Raw genomic sequence first — 9983 nt, 5'->3', positions numbered from 1 at the left:
AGTATAAATATGTTCTGCATGTCTTGGTTATAGCGTTATGAAATTATAAAACCCAGGGCAGATTGGACCACACTCTCACACAGCTCCTATTTTAGTGGCTATTATCATCACCTCTGGCAATCTATTCTGACTGTTTCCACCATTAAGATAATAAATGCTGGCTCACATCCTTCTTTTTCTGAGGCTACCACATAAGGGGTTCTATACAGCTCAAAGAACCAGACAGGCCTGGGATTACCATTAGATTAGGAGTCAACTAGAGAGTAGTGGACACAATAACCAATTGTCAGGTGGAGCCACCTCTGGCTTGGTTTGAATTCCAAGGGGTCCAAAAGCTCATGAGTGGAGTTCGAGTGAAGGTGAAAGCTGATGAGACTGGTTACGGTTCTCTGTCCCGTGTGTGGGAAATTGGACAGTCTCGATTCTGGATGGCTTGGAGCGTCCACCATGAGGAGAAGTGAGGTGCTCGCTGAGGAGTCTGTTGTGTGCCTCCAGGAAGCTCTAGTTCACCTTTGGGAAATATGAGGATTAATTGGGATTCCAGAGGAGCAGAGACTACAAAGAACCAAGGTTGTAAAGAAGCACATGAAGGATCTTCTGGATAGAATGGCTGCTGAAGAAGAGAGCCTGTGGGAATGGCTTCTCAGAAGCATATCCATCTGTCAGAGGAGCTGAGTACCCTGTGCAGTGAGTTACCAGTGAAGCCATTTCAGGAAGAAAAAGGAACAACTGTCTTGCAACTAGAACAAGATTTGCCACTCAAGTAGAATGGATGAGTGTGAGGAGCCGCCCTCACATTCGCCATTGCAAGATGGCACTGACATCCACTCGACCAACTGACAAACAGGTGGTTTGTGCGTGTGCTAGGATGTTTTTTTTCATTCCTTGTGCACTGCCTCACCTGTGACACAATACCGGTCGACGGGCTACAGCCAACCGTTGGGTGCCACATCCTAGGCGGGGAGCAGTTTCATATATAAGGGCTGGGATTTTGCCCCCTCGGGGTCCTCTTCATCTGTAAGCTTATGCTCTCCCTCTCAAGACGCATAAAAGCTTTACTGCAGAAGGATCCTGTGTGTGCCGCATCGTTCCTGCTGGCGGAAGGTTGCGCGGGACATCTGGTGCCGAAACCCGGGAATCTCGACCTCGTCATCGTCAGCACCTCAGAGGAACCCTCGATTCAGAGGAGGATTCAGAACTGCAGGGAGGTACGTTCGGAGAGGTATGTCTGCCCCTGAAATTTGTGGCCTGATCTTCACTGTGATTTTCATGGTCCTTGTTCTAGTTGTTAAAAACTGTTTAGAAGATGAAAACTGTAAGGAAGCAGCAAGTGAAGGGCAGGTTACTCTCGAGGGAGTTCAGGACAGCATGTCAGAAACCGAACAGAGTGAGAGGTTGGGCGCGCGCAAGAAAAAGGACGTCCCAAAAAAGAAGGATAGACACCCTCCTAAGACAGGAGAGATACCCCCGATGGAGTCCAGTATCCTTCGTAAGGAGAGAAAGGGTGGGCTCTATCCCTCTTTGGAGCTGGAGGCACTGACCCTCAACAGTTCGGAAAGCTCCAGTGATGATGACACCTCTGGTAAGGATACTCTTAACTTGGAGGAGGAGGCTGAGTTAGATGAAGAAGCAGCTAGATATGAGGCAGAGAGATATCACCCAGATGATAACAAAAAATATAAAAAATTACCTAGAATTCCTCCTCAAAAGACGGTGCCCTCTGCACCTCCGCCTTATGAGGTGCATCCTCCATCAGGTTACTCGCTTGTACCAGAAAAAGTGAGGAGAAAGATCAGGACTGTATTCCCTGTTTGTGAAACAGAAAATGGAGGGCGAATCATGCGCCAGTAGATTTCAACCAGCTTAAGGAACTGGCCGAGTCTGTTCGCAAGTATGGGACCAATGCTAATTTTACCCTGGTACAGCTTGATAGACTCACCAATTCAGCATTAACACCAGCCGATTGGCAAATGATTGCAAAAGCTGCCCTCCCTAATATGGGCCAATATATGGAATGGAAAGCACTGTGGTATGAGGCCGCACAAGCGCAAGCCCGGGTCAATGCTACTGCCTTGACCCTGGAACAGAAAGATTGGACTTTAGACCTGTTAACAGGTCAAGGGGCTTATACTGCTGATCAAGCTAACTACCATTGGGGAGCCTATACCCAGGTCTCTGCCATGGCCATTAGGGCATGGAAGGCACTTTCCCAAAAAGGGGAAGCGAGTAGACAACTCACAAAGATAATTCAAGGACCCCAAGAGTCCTTTTCAGATTTTGTGGCCAGAATGACAGAGGCAGCTGGGCGTATTTTCAGAGACGTAGGTCCAGTCGAGCCCCTAATCCAACAGATAATTTTTGAACAAGCCACTCAGGAGTGCCGAGCAGCCATTGCTCCACGTAAAAACAAGGGCTTACAAGATTGGCTTAGGGTCTGCCGAGAGCTCGGAGGGCCCCTTACTAATGCCGGGCTGGCAGCTGCTATTCTTCAATCACAGAGGCGCCCCCCAATGAGACCCGGTCCAAAGGTCTGCTATAATTGTGGGAAGCCCGGTCATTTTTAAAAGGATTGTACAAATTTGAATAGAAAGGTAGAGACTCCCACTCTTTGTGACAGATGCGGCAAGGGATATCATAAAGCTAGTGCATGCCGTTCAGTAAGAGATATTAGGGGCAGACTCCTCCCCCTGCTGGATAATCAGTCAGACGAGATGCCAAAAAATGGGACATTGGGCCCCCGGTCCCAGGGCCCTCAAAGATATGGGAACCGACTAGTCAGAACCCAGGAAGCCAACAGAAAGAGAAATCAGGAAATAACCCAGGATGACCCACAAGGGTGGATTTGCGTGCCGCCTCCAACTTCTTACTAATGCCACAAATGAATATTCAGCCAATTCCGGTGGAGCCTATAACACCCTTGCTTCCCGGAATCATGGGCCTTATCCTCGGCCGAGGATCACTCACCCTGCAAGGTTTAATAGTGTACCCCAGGGTAGTGGATGGCCAGCATTCTCCTGAAATACAAGTCTTATGTTCTAGCCCTAGAGGAGTTTTTTCTATTACAAAGGGAGATCGAATAGCCCAGTTGCTATTCCTCCCTGAGGTGGGAAGGGTCAATAGAATGGGAACAGAACAGATGGGCTCCTCATGTAGTGATCTAGCTTACTTAATGATTCCCTTGAATGAAAGGCCTAAACTGTGTTTAAAAGTAAAAGGAAAAGATTTTGAGGGTATTCTAGATACCGGGGCTGATAAGAGTATCATCTCCTCACACTGGTGGCCCAAAGCATGGCCCACCATTGAGTCATCACATTCGTTACAAGGCCTAGGATATCAGTCTTGCCCCACCATCAGCTCCACAACCTTGACCTGGGAATCCCCAGAAGGACAGCAGGGAAAATTTATACCTTATGTTCTTCCTCTCCCCATTAACCTCTGGGGAAGAGATGTCTTACAGGGTATGGGTCTCACCCTGTCAAATGAACCTATTCTTACAAAACCATATTCGGCCCAGGCAAGAGACATGATGATTAAGATGGGCTACAGGGAAGGAAAAGGGCTGGGAAAGTTGGAACAGGGCAGGGTGGAGCCTATATCCCCTAGTAGAAAACAAGATAAAAAAGGGTTGGGTTTTTCCTAGGGGCCGTTGGGGTAGTACAGCCTATACCGTGGAAAACAGAGGACCCGGTGTGGGTTCCCCAATGGCCTTTATCCTCTGAAAAACTAGAAGCTGTAACAAAATTGGTAAAGGAACAATTAGAGCTCGATCATATTGAGTCTTCTACCTCACCTTGGAATACTCCCATCTTCGTGATCAAAAAGAAGTCGGGAAAATGGAGATTACTCCATGACCTCAGAGCTATTAATGAACAGATGAAATTGTTGGGCCCAGTCCAGAGGGGCCTTCCTGTGCTCTCTGCTCTCCCTTGTGGCTGGAAGCTCCTCATTATAGATATTAAAGATTGTTTTTCTCCATACCCTTGTGCCCTAAAGATAGGCCTAGATTTGCTTTTACTGTTCCTTCCATTAATCATATGGAACCAGACAAGAGGTATCAATGGAAAGTCTTACCCCAGGGCATGGCCAATAGCCCCACCATGTGTCAAATTTTTGTTCAAACAGCCTTGGGACCGCTAAGACAACGGTTTCCCACCTTACTTGTCATCCATTATATGGATGACATACTTTTGTCACATAAAGAGTTAAAAATATTACAAGAAGCCTACCCCTGTTTGATACAAACTTTGGCACAATGGGGGTTACAAATAGCAGTGGAGAAGGTTCAGATCTCTGAAGTGGGCACCTTCTTGGGGACTGTTATTTCTCCTACCAATATAATTCCCCCCAAATTGGAAATCTGTAGAGACCATCTGCACACCCTCAATGATTTTCAGAAATTATTGGGAGATATAAATTGGCTCAGACCCTTTTTGAAAATTTCTTTAGCTGAGTTGAAACCTTTATTTAATGTTTTAGAAGGAGACCCCCATATCTCCTCTCCTAGGGCCCTTACTCCTGCCACAAGTCAGGCCTTAAAGAAGGTAGAGGATGCCTTGCAAAGAGCTCAGCTGCAGCGCATTGATGAATCACAACCTTTTATCCTGTGTGTTATGAAAACCATTCGGCTGCCAACTGCCGTGTTGTGGCAGAAAGGGCCCTTATTATGGGTTCATCCGAACGCCTCTCCTGCCAAAATTATAGACTGGTATCCCAATGCAATTGCCCAGCTTGCGCTTCGCGGAATAAAGGCGGCCATTACTCATTTTGGACAAGAGCCTAACTCTCTCATTACACCTTAAACTGCTGCACAAGTACAAGTTCTGGCAGCCACCTCTAATGATTGGGCAATCTTGGTTACCTCCTTTTCAGGACAGATTGATAATCATTATCCTAAACATCCTGTTTTACAATTTGCCTTGAATCAGGCTATAGTATTTCCACAAATTACAGCTAGGCAACCTCTTAAGGATGGGATTGTTGTATATACAGATGGGTCAAAGACTGGTCTGGGTGCTTATGTAGTAAATAATAAAGTGGTGTCAAAACAGTTCAGTGAAACATCACCTCAACTTGTAGAATGTTTGGTGGTACTGGAGGTCCTTAAAACCTTTCCAGGGCCTCTTAACATTGTGTCAGATTCCTTTTACGTGGTTAACGCAGTTAACCTTCTTGAAGTGGCTGGAATCATAAAGCCCTCTAGCAGAGTTCATGGCACCTTTAAACAAATACAGCTTGTTTTGTTGAATAGAAAATCTCCTATGTGTATTACTCATATCAGAGCCCATTCAGGACTCCCTGGCCCTATGACTTTGGGAAATGAGCTAGCAGATAAAGCTACCAAGCTCGTGGCCATTGCGTTATCATCTCAAACAGAAGCAGCAAGGGAGTTCCACAAACATTTTCATGTGACGGCGGAGACCTTGCGTCGCCGTTACTCACTTACCAGAAAAGAAGCCAGGGAGATTGTTATTCAATGTCAAAATTGCTGTGAATTCTTGCCTGCTCCTCATGTGGGAATAAACCCACATGGCATAAGGCCTTTACAGGTCTGGCAGATGGATGTTACTCATGTCCCTTCCTTTGGAAGGCTTCAATACTTACATGTCTCTATTGATACATGTTCTGGTATCATTGTTGCCACACCTCTAACAGGTGAAAAGGCCTCACATGTGATCCAACATTGTCTGGAAGCATGGAGTGCCTGGGGGAAACCCAAACTCCTCAAAACAGACAATGGACCAGCTTATACCTCTCAAAAATTTCAACAGTTCTGTCACCAAATGGCAGTAACTCACTTGACTGGACTTCCATACAACCCTCAAGGACAAGGCATTGTAGAACGTGCCCATTGCACGCGATAGGGTGATCTTGCCTTACTCTAATTTGCTTACTGGGGATTTGACCTCTATCTCTGCTCTCAGCATTGGGTGGTCTATTGCTTGATGATTAAAAGAAAAGGGGGAGATGTGAGGAGCTGCCCTCACATTCGCCATTGCAAGATGGCGCTGACATCCGCTCGACCAACTGACAAACAGGTGGTTTGCGCGTGTGCTAGGACATCTTTTTTCATTCCTTGTGCACTGCCTCACCTGTGACACAATACCGGTCGACGGGCTACAGCCAACTGTTGGGTGCCACGTCCTAGGTGGGGAGCAGTTTCATATATAAGGGCTGGGATTTTGCCCCCTTGGGGTCCTCTTCATCTGTAAGCTTATGCTCTCCCTCTCAAGACGCATAAAAGCTTTACTGCAGAAGGATCCTGTGTGTGCTGCATCGTTCCTGCTGGTGGGAGGTTGCGCAGGACAGATGAGAAAACAGAAAAAGGGGAGAAAGCAGGAACTTAAGCTACTTCAAGAACAAGATCAAGAACTCTGTGAAATTCTTGGTATTCCGCCCTGTGATGTGGACAGCACCTGTGTCCCCACCTTAAAAGAGCTGAACCTATATGACAGCATGTGGCAACATTGAGGGAAACAAAGGAATCGAGGCATGACAAGTTGTCAACATTAAAAGACAAATTATATTGTGTATGGAAGAATTAGAGCTAACTCTGCATACAAGCTTTGAGTGAGCTGTAGTGTGTTGTAGGAAGCCGCTGTTAGCGGTGGTATAATCTGCCATTCCAAGATGGCACTGACATCGTGTCTTCCCAGTAGTAAACAAGTAACTGCGCAGCTGCAAAGGCAGAAAGCCCGCCAAAGTCACTGGCCAATCCCGAGGCGTAATATTGGGTGGTGAGCAAACAGCCAATCAGAAGTGAATATGTCACTCTAGGATGTATTTAAGCGGTGCCTCTTCCTGTCTTCACCCCTTCCGCGTCTTCCACGTTTGCTGATACAGAGTAAAGCCTCGTCTGTGGTAACTACCCAAATTCTGCCTCTCGTGTTTCTCTCCCACGGGCGAGGGGGGACATGGGAGGTGCGCGCAACAGTGTGTAAACATGAAAGTGCCCTTTGTTTATCACTGGAGAATATTGCAACATTACAGAAGTTGCTAAAGCAGCTGGAAATAAAACAGTCACAAAATGAAGCAGAATGTGAGGGGCTAGGTGCTCAAACCCGAGAGCTCTGGAATAGGTTACAAACACCTGAAGAAGAGAGAGAACCTGTAGCTGCAATTATGACTGAGTCAAAAACCAAAATCAGGAATGCACTGAAATTGAAATTGGATCAGTTAGAAGAACTGAAAATGCAAGACACAGAGCAAGTGATTCACACAATTTGAGTGGAGTTGGTTCAGTTCTGGGACCAGTAATTTCATAACCAGGAACAGAGGCAGGCTTTGCCTCTTACTATTCTGAGGACTACACAGAAAACCTGCTCCATCTTCATGACATTGAGATTATACAGTTAAGAAACTACTATGATGTTCACAAAGAACTGTTTGAAGGTATCCAGAAGTGGTAAGAGAGCTGGAAACTTCCTAGAGTTTGAGAGAAAAGCTTCAGATCCAAGTCAGTTAACAAACTGAGGAAGAAATCTTTTAATAGAAGAAAAGGAACGAGCAAAGTTCCAGAAAACACTTTCTAACCTGGAAGAGGAGTTGAAAGCAAGGATTGAGCAATGGGAACAAGAGCACTCAACAGCATTTGTGGTGAACAGGCAGAAATTCATGGAGTATGTTACAGAATAGTGGGAATTACATCAGTTGGAGAAAGAGGGAGCCAAACAGGAGAGGCAACTAAAGAACAGGAGACAGACAGAGACTAAGACGCTGTACAGTACTGCTCCAGGGACACCTAGCAAAAAGACTAGCACAGACTCCCAACAAGTCTGGCAAAGTATGCAAGATGAACACCACCACCATATCTAGTGCTACACCCAAGAGGAGCAGCTGGCCTGTCTTTGGTGGATCAGTGTACCATTCACCTCTGTCTCCACTACTCCCTTCTGGCAGCAAGTGAGCAGTCACTCCTCTGTGTTCTGGAAAGAAAATACCTTGGGCTGCCCGGCTTAGGGCCAACAAGAACTTGGACCTCAATGGCAGCCTCCTGAGCGCGAGAACTTTCAAAGGCTTCCAGATCTGATGCTACTTCTCGAATCCTCAATTCAATCATTGTCCAGTGCTGAGAATCCTTATCCAGTGAGCCACCTGTGGCTTTCTGTGCCCAGACTGCCAAATACAGGGTGTCACTTCATATGTTTTCATCAGTTCACTTGCTTGAAACAACCCTGGGCAGGTTCTGTTAACTGCACCTAACTTAGACATGAGTTCGACAGATGGAAAGCCTTCACAGGCGTAATGATTCCACAGGGACTCGTTTGGTTCAAGAGAGTCCTTACAGGCTGTGTGTCTGTGTGTATTTGTAAATATATTAAAATAAAATGTATATAGTTACCTTTCAAAAAAAAGGAGACAACTAGATTCATCATCAGAACATAGACCACTGTAGGTCTGAAGAGAAGGTAATTAAATTTAGGACATTGTTATTTCGGCTTATTGAAGAGCCAAAAAGCCAAACAACAGACAAGGAGACAAAGCACAGACCAGTGCCTGTTAGGAGCTGCTGCACCTCTCCAATGGAGAGACAGCAGGTGAGCGAAGCTGCCATTAACCAAGTCACAAACTGGCATTGCTAGAAATCTAGTGTCGTGCTGCAGACTCGGACCATGAAGAAAGGAGCTGTTGGTGAGAAATGGAGACAAGGAAAGAGAAGAGGGGCTATTAGACATGCTGCTGCTGCTGCGGAGGGAGGTAAGAACAGAGGGAGGAAAGGAGTGATGGAGGGAGGGAGGGAGGGAGGGAGGGAGGGAAAGAGGGAGAGAGGGAGGGAGGGAGGAAGGGAGGGAAAAAGGAAGGGAATGAGGGAGGGAGGCAGGAAGGGAAGAATGGAGGGAGGGAGGGAGGGAAGGAGGGTGGGAAGGAAAGATCAAGGGAAAGAAATACTCTGAGTATTCCATACTTGGCCAAACTGCCTGGAAGGCATTTGGAAAGGGATCCTTAAAAATGTAGTTTCTTGAGTTAAAATCATAGGGGGAAAATATTTGAGCAGCAATTCCTGAATAATGGGAAGTTAAGTCTCCTAAGCCACCCTTTTGTGATTCAAAATGTCAGATATCTACTGTCCTATAAAATGGAACTGATGGACAAATGACTTGCCCCTCAGCCTCCAAAAGGACAACTCTGAAGTTTCTTACACATTTCGTGTAGGGCTCTCTGTAAGACTATGTCTCAGTTGCCATCTATGGTCACGTCCTTGTTACCTCCTGTATCTCTGACTCCCTTTCTTCCTGTCCTGTTCACAAGGCTCATCTTCCTCACAAAACCTGAACCCAAGACCCTTTCTTCAGGTAAGAATTTAGAATGAGCCAGGGCCAAAGGTCTCTAAACAACGGGAGTCTAAGGATAGTGGAGAGAGACAATTCAGATGTTGTTTTGGTTTTAGACAGAGTCTCACTACCAGCTGTGGCTGGTCTCGCTCTGTAGTGACAAGGCTAGCCCAACTCACAGAGATCCATTTGACACTGCCCCCAGACTGCTACAATTCAAAGCCAACCTGAATTAAGCTTCTCTATTGGGTGATCAGGCACTTGAGCTTCCAGGTTCTGAGTGTTTGTACTGTATGGGAAACAGTGCCATCTGTTGGTCACCAGTTCAAGACAGCTGCTTTATCTTGTAGGTCAGCATGTGGTCTTGTGGAGCTTCAGCTTTCTAGTGATGTTCTAGTTACAGCTCCAGCAACCATTTCACCAATCTACTAGGTAATTTGTCTCAGATAACATCGTGTGGGAAGACTAGACAATTCCAAGGGCATGAACTTGTTTCTCTTGCTCTCAAATACAATTCTTGGTGGAAATAAATATTGCATGAGACATAATGACAATGACACATAGGATCATGACATCCTCTAGGTCCACAGATGGTGATGCTACAGAATCATTGTAGATGGAGAAAGAACAGAAAGTATCCATTCCAGCAAGGGAATTCTCTGCCCTGTCACTTATGGGAGAGGCCTAACACAATCAGTGTGCCCTGGATGTCCT

At 46.1% G+C, this 9983-nt stretch overlaps 1 pseudogene; it reads left to right on the top strand.

Annotated features, from left to right (window-relative positions):
• The first annotated feature begins 447 nt into the window (after positions 1 to 447).
• LOC143438758 (protein regulator of cytokinesis 1-like) lies at positions 448 to 8026 on the top strand (annotated as a pseudogene).
• The last annotated feature ends 1957 nt before the right edge of the window (positions 8027 to 9983 follow it).

Source organism: Arvicanthis niloticus, chromosome 26, assembly GCF_011762505.2.
Source record: "Arvicanthis niloticus isolate mArvNil1 chromosome 26, mArvNil1.pat.X, whole genome shotgun sequence".
NCBI lineage: Eukaryota > Metazoa > Chordata > Mammalia > Rodentia > Muridae > Arvicanthis > Arvicanthis niloticus.
This window is presented reverse-complemented; position numbering and strand designations above follow the sequence as displayed.